At 35.5% G+C, this 9,752-nt stretch overlaps 1 long non-coding RNA gene across 1 annotated transcript; it reads left to right on the top strand.

Annotated features, from left to right (window-relative positions):
* The first annotated feature begins 766 nt into the window (after positions 1–766).
* On the top strand, positions 767–1,318 carry LOC110914263. The gene is made up of 2 exons (XR_002578454.2): positions 767–1,127; positions 1,203–1,318. It is a non-coding gene; the product is annotated as an uncharacterized LOC110914263 (long non-coding RNA).
* Positions 1,319–9,752: the final 8,434 nt, after the last annotated feature.

Below are 9,752 nucleotides of genomic sequence, written 5' to 3'. Positions count from 1 at the left end.
ATTGTTCTTTTAAGAAACGTAATATAAATTTTGTGGTTCAGTTTGGCTTGTTTGCTTTGCACCCTAGTTCTCGTGTGAATGAAAAGCAATCACAGTTTATGGTTTGTTTTTATTTAAATACTAAAGATAAATTAACTTAAAAAATCGAAGATATCAGATTGGAAAACGTGCAATTTGTGTAAGTGAAGCAATCTAGTGTAATACTTGTAGGGAGACCGGATGCCAAATGGAGGTGTTTGGATTACTCTTTTTTAGGTTTTTCTGTGTACTATTATACTCGTCCAAATGATATGAATCAAATTCTATGTTTATAACTTTTTTCTAAAAACTTAAGTACGTAGTTGTGCTTGATTTCTTTCACTGACATTTCGTTATAAGTTTTGTTGAAACGAGGTTATACTCAAAATAAAGTGTAATACCCGAAAATATGAAAACCCTAAAATAATAAATATCTATTAATTATTGGGTTTAAAACAAATTTAAAACATTTTAAATTCGACTAAACGATTATAGTTTCTAACGGTACATTTTATGTAGCAAAGGTTACTTAAGAATTTTTACATTTCATATTTAAAAATAATAATTAAGTAAATACTAGTAGTTAATATTTAATAACATTTAACTAAAGTTATTATTTGTAAAACAGTTATAATAGTTTAGGGTCTTGCATTAACTCAACTAAACTAAAAGGACTTGTTTGTAAGTTGCCTAACACTCTAGGGTGGGAATTGTAATGTTGAAGCATATAAGAAATCTCATCTTCTCCATCAGGACTTCTGTTAGTAACCTAGCAGCCGCCATTCCATTCCCACCTTCGTCACCGGCTTCACCACCATACAACCTCAACCGCTGTTGCACTTCGCGGGCGAAAAAGCTTCATGATAGCCGCAACACCACCGTCCGGTGCGAACCAGATACATCCCACCGTGACCACAATAGCATCACAACTCTCAACCTTCTTTTTGGACGTATGGATCGCCTCGATTCTATACGAGTTACTGGTGTTGCCGCTGCAATCCGTTGCCGCGATCGTCTATTCTGAACATGTTACCCTTAACACCATTGCCGTCTCACACTCCGCCGCCACAGCCACAACTTCATCGTCCCAACCACTAATCCCAAACCAGGTAATGAGCTCCGTTTACGAGACTACTTTATATCATAACCCTCATCCCTTTCTAACTTCGATCTCCTTTGTCTAGCCGAGCTTTATTATTGCATCATACTAGCCACCACGAAACCGCCTTGACTTGTTTTCGGTTACGTGTAACAAGCGCAACATCAAATCTGTTATGTCTAGTCGTCATTTGAGGTAAAGGCTCTAATGTTGTATTGGTTGCTTAAACTAATGTCGGTTATGGATGATGTCGAGCAATGAAAATGACTCTCATTGTTTCTTCCTGCTCGTTTCTTTTTGTCATGAAGAGTAGGCAATGTATTCTTTGAATTCATGTGGGGCTAGTAATATGTTGGATAATATATTCTGTCTACAATAATGATCTTTTAGTATTTTATGATTAAATTATTATCAAGATTAAAATATTAAGGAATTAGTTTCATAAATCTAATTTAGATTTCATATTTTATGAAAATATATGCATACGTTTTTTTTTATATTTAAATAAGTTAATTCCATGATCTCCCAGTTAAAATTATCACAAAGGTGTAAGATTCTGTTTGGAATTTTTTTGAACAACAAATCAATTAAAGTGAGTAATTTTCATGAAACTGATTTGTGCTATAATGAGATTATAGGTGTTAGATTATTTGGTGGCCACTTGAATTTGGTTTGCTTTGCTTTGCCGAATTAAGGTACGGATTCTTTGGTCTTCACATTATTTATCTTAATCATATCCGTCACTTCGCAGTACGGATTTTGTTATCTTTTCATCGTAGTATACTTGTATTTTTTTTTTCGTTACTCGTTGGTACGGATTCTGTTTTGATTACATTTTATTATCTTTTATTTATTAGATTATTACTCTTTGGTACGAACTCTTGGGTCTTCTCATCATAGTAGTTCTTTTTATCATATCCGTTACTTTGTACTACGGATTATTGTCCGTGTCTTAAAGTGTCATTTTCATGATCCGGTACCTATATTCGTTTGATATGTGATACATTATAGGAGTCAGTTTGTATATGTTTGTTTACTTATTAGTGAGTTGTAGCATGCCATACCTCAGACTTGTACTCATGGTCGCATGTTCCAGTTAGTATAACTTTCAGTTGCCTGTAAATTATTTATAAGGCCTTAATATTTGTACTCTGTCACCCAAGCATGTCTGGCCTGTCGTTTGGGCGTCAACGGCTTGGCACTTATCGTGACAGTGCGTAATAAAAGTTCACGGCGTCTCTAGCCCGTGCTTGTGTAGCACCTTGGCCACTAGAGGCGTATAGATCGATCTTAGCTCTGAGTTTGAGTTTGATTGTTTGTTTGGAGATGGAATAATGGGTGAACGCCACACTCACCATCTCATAGGTGCATGGACTAGCTAGCTGTGTACCAGTCTGTTCTGTTTATGGCTTGGGGTGCTTCTGTGTTACACGATTTATTTTGTTGATATATAGTTGTCGTGTAAGTCAGTATATGTTTCTGTATGTGAATATGTTAAGTATCTGTTCTGATATGTTATTGGGTTAATTATGCGTCTGATTGTGTTCAGTATCCGATTCTGTTATGTATTAGCTATGTCTGTTTTGACTTAGTATCTTTACCGGTTTGTATCAGATTTGTCTCGATCAGTATCAGTCTCAGTTTGTCTCAGTTTGGATTTAGATTTCGTGTTATACGTTTAGTTTGTGTCTGAAAATATCTGTATTCGGTATTTGATTCGGTGTCTGTCGATATTTGTCGTTGAATCTATCTTTGTTCCGTGTCCATTTTTCTTATCGGTTTAAGAAATTTCGCAAGGATTAAATCATTCTACATTTAAACTCAAGTTATCTAAATTATTTTGGATATTAAATTTAAATCTCCAAAGCTATACAAATAGTTATTTTAATTAAATAATAACTTATGAAATTTGATTAATTAATAAAGATGGGTTTGAATCTAAACATTTATTTAAAGATAATAGTTCGACAATTCTTTTCTTTTAAAGATTATAAGATTTTTAATGGTATTTAAATGTTTAGGCTTACGTATGTGGTTTTGATTAACTTTTATAAGTATTTCATTTGAAATCCAGTTTATGATATTTATTATATTTCTAAGTTATAACTTTTTCAAAGTTAGAAAATTAGTTCTTTTTGTCTAATGTTGATTTGCTATGAAATGTGATAGACTATTTTATTTTGATAACATTCAAACGCTCAATATAAGAAAATACTGTTGTCAAGTATCTTGTTTTACAAATAATAGTAAAATTAAATGTTGTTTAAACTATTTGATAGTTATTATTTCTTGGATTTGTTTAAATGTTTCATTTACAAACTACGAATAATAGGTTAGAAACTTTTTTTGGTCATACAGATGCTAGATTATTTAAACAAGGTTTTCAATAAGTTCGTTTATACAAGATAAAATATTTTAGTCATCGTGGTCAGCTATGTACCAGTCTCTACAACGGTTTTGTGTTGGGTTCGATATCATGTGTACGGTTGACTTTTGTTTCTGTATCAGTTTTCGTTAAAGTTTTAGATCGGTTAGTGTATTAGTCTTTCGTCGTCTACATCTGTTTTCTGTACTCGTGTCAGTAATCGTTTCAGTTCAGTCTTAGTTCTATTATGTTTTTCTTTCCGCTGATATGACTTTACTTGTACTGTTGATTTCTCCGTTACTACTGGGCAATTTTTGGCTCAGCCGTAGTTTTCTTTTGTGTTTGTCTTATTTATTTCACCGGTAATCTGGGATAATCTGGGATTTCAGTGAGGAGCGTTAGGAAGTTGCTGACCGAGATTTTCTATTTCAGTAATGTAATAAAACGTAATTAGGATCTTTTTTATTTAATGCTATGGATTGATTTTAGTTTTGATATCAGTAAGAGTGACACGTCAGCCCTAGCGGGGTTGGGGTGTTACATAAAGTATTTATTTGGTATCATAATACGGTAAAACGGTACGATGATAAACTAAATCGTTCTAATGGATTGACTTTTTAAACAACATGCTTTATTTTCAAAGCACGTTTGTTTTACATTATATTTTTGCTCGGTTTCGCCGCAACACGCGATATAAAAAAACTAGTATATGTAATTTGTGTATTGCTTCCTTTCATGGAAACTCAAATCTTTAGCTCACTTTTAGTAGAAATTTGATTTTACATTATTGTCTTTTTAAAGAATCATTACTGAGTATGTTTGTATTCATGAGAGAACTTTGGAGTTTACTTTTGGAAAAATTCCAGAGTTAGGCAAAGTTGACCACTAATTAGCTGGCATATTTTGCCCACAAATTTGCTGGCTTAGCCGGCATTTGAGTATTTCAGTAATTTTGATTGGTGTAACCGTCCATTCTTTAAGCATGTCAGACAGTTTCATTATTTTCCCGTTTTGGAGTGGTCCAGAAGAGATTCAACATCACAGGATTCTTACAATTGCCCTAGTAAATGACGAGAACCATTATGTCATGGTGGAATTACAAAGAGGGTACCCAATGCCTGCAATCACGCCTTATTAGAATTTTCGTCACATTTATAGGTGGCGTCTAGAATTATATACCCAACTTTATCGTCATGGGGCCGGGCCTTCTTTTTTTTTTTTCGCACTATTGCGGATGTGAAAATAATGGGAAAAATCGGATTCAGTTGTCAACTGTCCCTATCGGAAATAGGGTTGACTACGGATTCGAGCCATAGCACATGGTTTCATAAAACCACACGATTTTCCTGATCTAAATCAAGTAGGTTTTACATGAAGAAGATTTGGCTCAGCGTGTTCTATTCGATACGGGTAGGAGAAGAACCCGACCCGGTATTATTAAAATAATAGAGGAAGCAGAACCAAGTCAAGATGATACGAATCAACCCCTTTTTTGCGCCAAAGATCTGACCATTTCGGAAGGAACTGGAGTTCCATCTCTTTTCCATTTCCATTCAAGAGTTCTTATGTGTTTCCACGCTCCTTTGAGACTCCGAAAAATGGACAAATTCCTTTTCTTAGGAACACATACAGGACTAAAAAAGAAGTATTTTTATTCACTTAATTTAAATTTTAAATAAAGTCAAAACAAACTATGAATTTAAAATCATACCCAATGTACTTGGTCTTTGCGAGAACCGCATGAATCACTATACCACTTGATTTACACGGTTCTAGGCGGTTGAGACAAGATGCTTTATATACACCGTGTTGCATTCTGTTTGTATTCTTAAGAACTTTTCTTGAATTTAACTATAGGTTAACGTAAATGAACTATAACTATGTAGCCCTATTCCTAATAGATTGACCCCAAAATAGAATATCCAAATGATAAGAAAACCTAGTGCTACGGCTTTAAAAACTTAAATTCATATCAATTCTCGAGCAATCCCTGAAGTTATTCGCTTCCACGTCTCTCACAATTTTAAGAAACAAACTTTTTGACATACGGAACCGATGACGGAAAATTTCTTCGTTATGTTATATTTCGGTTCCTCAACAAAATAATCCGCCATAAGGATTTCGTGGCCACTCTCACGACCACGACGAGCATAACGTTTCTTACCGGATGTGCCCGTGTCTTGTAGTTCGGCTTCATCGATGAGTTTTTGGAAAAAAACTTATGCTACTATTGGATGAATCACTGCTATCGAGTAGGAATAAAATACGTATTTCTTCCACCATTTTTATAAAAGATAGAATAGATTTGGAGTAATAGGGATGTGGGTTGGTGTGAATTTGTTTAAAAAGTGTTTGGTTTATAAAAAAACTTTTTTTATTTTGTAATAATAACGGTAATATTACGGTTCAATTAAATGCTCCAACGGTCAAAACATGGCTCCAAATTTCACTTTTCCACTCAACAAACTTCCCCTGATTTTTGAGTGTTCGGTGCGGCAAAAGGAGGTGGCGGCGGTGTTGCCGATAGGCAAACACATTGCCGAATTGAATTGCCTAACCCACCCCGTACACCCTAAGGGTCTCAGTCCATGAAGGTGCTTACTTTATTGGTTAGCAGCTTGGTTATAGTCGTTATGAAGAATGAAGGAGCACTGCTGCACTTCCACGACATGGGAAAGGATCATGGGATGAGGAAAAGAAAGAAAAGGTGCAAGGTGAGGAGATATCGAGAGGTAGAATAGCTGAAATGAGTTCAAAGGAATTAGTTAAGACACGCTTCTTTAGCACAGGCCACGGAGTGAAGTTGGAAGGTTCAATGAACTACGCGAAGGGCAAATCTTGGGCGCTATTGTTGTCTATATACAAGTGGCGTAGGCGAAGCTGTGGCAACTCGTGGAGTAGACAGCGAGCTCCGCTTGAACAGAAAGCAGCAAGCTGCAAGCACTACTCTAAAAGGAGTGAGCTCCGCAACAAAAGTGAAGCGAGCCACGGTAGACTATTTAGTTTTTCAGCTGCATCATACCGTACTATGGGAGGGGTCCGTACCTCCTTTAGATAGAGCCACCCTGCTCCTAATGTAGAGCTAGAACTACTGCTACCGTGGAATCCGCGGTCACACATAAGTATCTCGCCTTCCAAAAAGGATGCTAATTAGCACTAATGCTAATGGGGACCATCGATCAAGAAGGACTTCGGAGACTGCAATCAAATTGATCAAAAAATCGAAAGAGGGCCAACTTTTCTAGTTGCGCCTCTAACCTTACTACGCTACCCTGATAAAAGGTCGAATTCAGCAGGACTGCATGCACGAAATGCCGATCAAATCCGTTAAAGGAAGCCTAATCAAAGCGGGCAAACAAGAAAATCTGTCTGGGCTAATGATGGACCGGATCTCGAAAGGCGAGAGGCTTTCATAAAGACGTATGATAAAAGGAGGGTTGATAGAGGCTTATTGCACGATCCAACCAAGCCAGCTAAGCTAATAAATGCTGCATAAGATAAGAGAGTGGGAGGCCAGCCCCCGCCCATCTGGAGGTGCACACCCATTTATGAACATTTACAAAGGGCTAAAGAGAGAAGTCCATGGAGTTCTATCTAAGGGACAACCTTAATTTAGAATTTTTTAAAAACTCGGATATTTCTTAAAAATCCAATATAGAATAACAACGTATCCTGTCTCCGCATGTGGTCTGTACAAGTCTTTTTGTTTCACTAATTACTACTATTCCAGATATGTCATGGTACGGGATTATTTGGACTACAAAAGCAAACCAGATTATAGAGCAAGAACTGATAAGTAATAGTCAACAAATCGGGATTCATTTATCAACAGATTTTTTTATTGGGTTTGAATTCATTTCAATAATTCTTTTAGTTGCGTTAATCGGCGCAATTGCTGTTGCTCGTCAATAATAACTCTTTAGAACTGGAAAACCCTTGTTATGAGCTATCACATGTATTTCCTTTTTTCTATTTAACTTTGTATATAAAATTTAAATTCTTTAGATGTTCGATCTATTCCTAATATATTCCTTTATTCCATTACTCGTTATATTCTAGTCAATCCGATTGGTTAAATTGTTGTTCATATTGAAATGAATCGAGATTGATAAGGAGTTGGTTAATGATGCTGGAGCATGTACTTGTTTTGAGTGCCTATTTATTTTCTGTCAGTCTATATGGATTGATTACAAGTCGAAATATGGTTAGGGCTCTTATGTGTCTTGAACTTATATTAAATGCAGTTAATCTCAATTTTGTAACATTTTCTGATTTTTTTGATAGTCGTCAATTAAAAGGAGCCATTTTTCTATTTTGTTATAGCTATTGCTATTGCAGCTGCTTAAGCCGCTATTGGACTCGCTATTGTTTCATCTGTTTATCGTAACAGAAAATCAACTCGTATAAATCAATCGAATTTATTGAATAAGTAATATTATCATATAAATTCAAATTTTCATAAATTAATTCAAATTAGCATGTCTGCCACGTAAGATATGATCAGTTATCACAAATATAAGAAATCAAAGTATTTTGGCACTGTCAATCCAGAAATAGATAAAAAAAAACTCAGGGAACTCATCGATTCATCTAGTACTAGTATTTAAATATATAATTTCCTTCTCAATTTACTAGATTGAAACCTTATCACGTTAAAAAATGGATAGATCCAATGTCGCATTCAGTAAAGATTTATGATACATGTATCGGGTGTACTCAGTGTGTCCGAGCCTGTCCTACGGATGTATTAGAAATGATACCTTGGAACGGATGTAAAGCCAAACAAATAGCTTCTGCTCCAAGAACAGAGGATTGTGTCGGTTGTAAGAGATGTGAATCCGCCGGCCCGACAGATTTCTTGAGTGTTCGCTTTTATTTATTTATGGCATGAAACAACCCGTAGCATGGGTATAGCTTATTAATACATTATAGAAACTGAGTCCATTTTTTTACCGCCAAAACTCGTGCCATCATTGGGCACACGTTTCTGGTCCAAGTGTATCTTGTCTTTACCACGAACAAATTTCCTTGGCTAACAATAATTGTAGTTTTACCAATATTTGCAGGGTCCTTAATTTTCTTTCTTCCCCATAAAGGAAATAGGGTAATTCGGTGGTATACTATATGTATATGCATGTTAGAACTTCTTCTAACAACCTATGCATTCTGTTATCATGTCCACCAATTGGACGATCCATTAATCCAACTAGTAGAGGACTATAAATGGATCAATTTTTTTGATTTCTGTTGCAAATTAGGAATAGGTGGACTGTCTCTAGGACCCGTTTTATTAACAGGATTTATCACTACTTTAGCTACTTTAGTGGCCTGGCTCGTTACTCGGGATTCTCGATTATTCCATTTCTTGATGTTAGCAATGTACAGTGGTCAAATAGGATCATTTTCTTCTCGGGACCTTTTACTGTTTTTCATCATGTGGGAATTAGAACTAATTCCAGTTTATATACTTCTATCCATGTGGGGAGGAAAGAAACGCCTCTACTCAGCTACAAAATTTATTTTGTACACGATGGAGGGGGGGGGGTTCAAATTTTCTCTTAATGGGAGTTCTGGGTGTCGGTTTATATGGTTCGAATGAACCAACATTAAATTTTGAAACATCGGTTAATCAGTCGTATCCTCGTATCCTGTGGCTTTGGAAATCATATTCTATATTGGATTTTTAATTGCTTTTGCTGTCAAATTGCCGATTCTACCCAATATGTTTAAGAATCCATCGTTTTAAATCCAAAACTCCATTTAAGTGGTTTTCGCCCACTGAGTTAAAAACCAGAAAATGTTCCATACTAATGGATTCGGGTCCATAACCATGGGTTCCAATGCACGAGAAAAAATCAATTATAGATACTAATACAATTAGATCCGCTCTTCATAGTCAAATTTGGGATTTGCGATCCCAGGTAAGATCGGTCCAGGATCATGGGATCCTTTTCTATCAGATAGGAAGGGCTGTAGCACAAAATGTACCTTTAAGTAACTGCCCCATAGATCCTATATCTATCTATGGTTTTAAAATTAGGACCTGAAATTTTAAGAAATATACTGCGTATAGACCTTAAAAATCCATAATCTCATCGTTTTTGTTATCTCTTCTGCAATAGTAAGAAAACTTCTTGGATTATGGATCTACTACCATAAATTCAATGCGTAATCTCAGCATTCAATGTGTATTCCCGAATAATCTCATTTTTCAATTATTGAATCATTTCATTTTACCAAGTTCAATGTTAGCGAGATTAGTCAACATTT

Source organism: Helianthus annuus, chromosome 2 (assembly GCF_002127325.2).
Source record: "Helianthus annuus cultivar XRQ/B chromosome 2, HanXRQr2.0-SUNRISE, whole genome shotgun sequence".
Classification (NCBI taxonomy): domain Eukaryota; kingdom Viridiplantae; phylum Streptophyta; class Magnoliopsida; order Asterales; family Asteraceae; genus Helianthus; species Helianthus annuus.
Note: the sequence above shows the minus strand (reverse complement) of the source record. Positions and strands in the feature narration are given on the sequence as shown.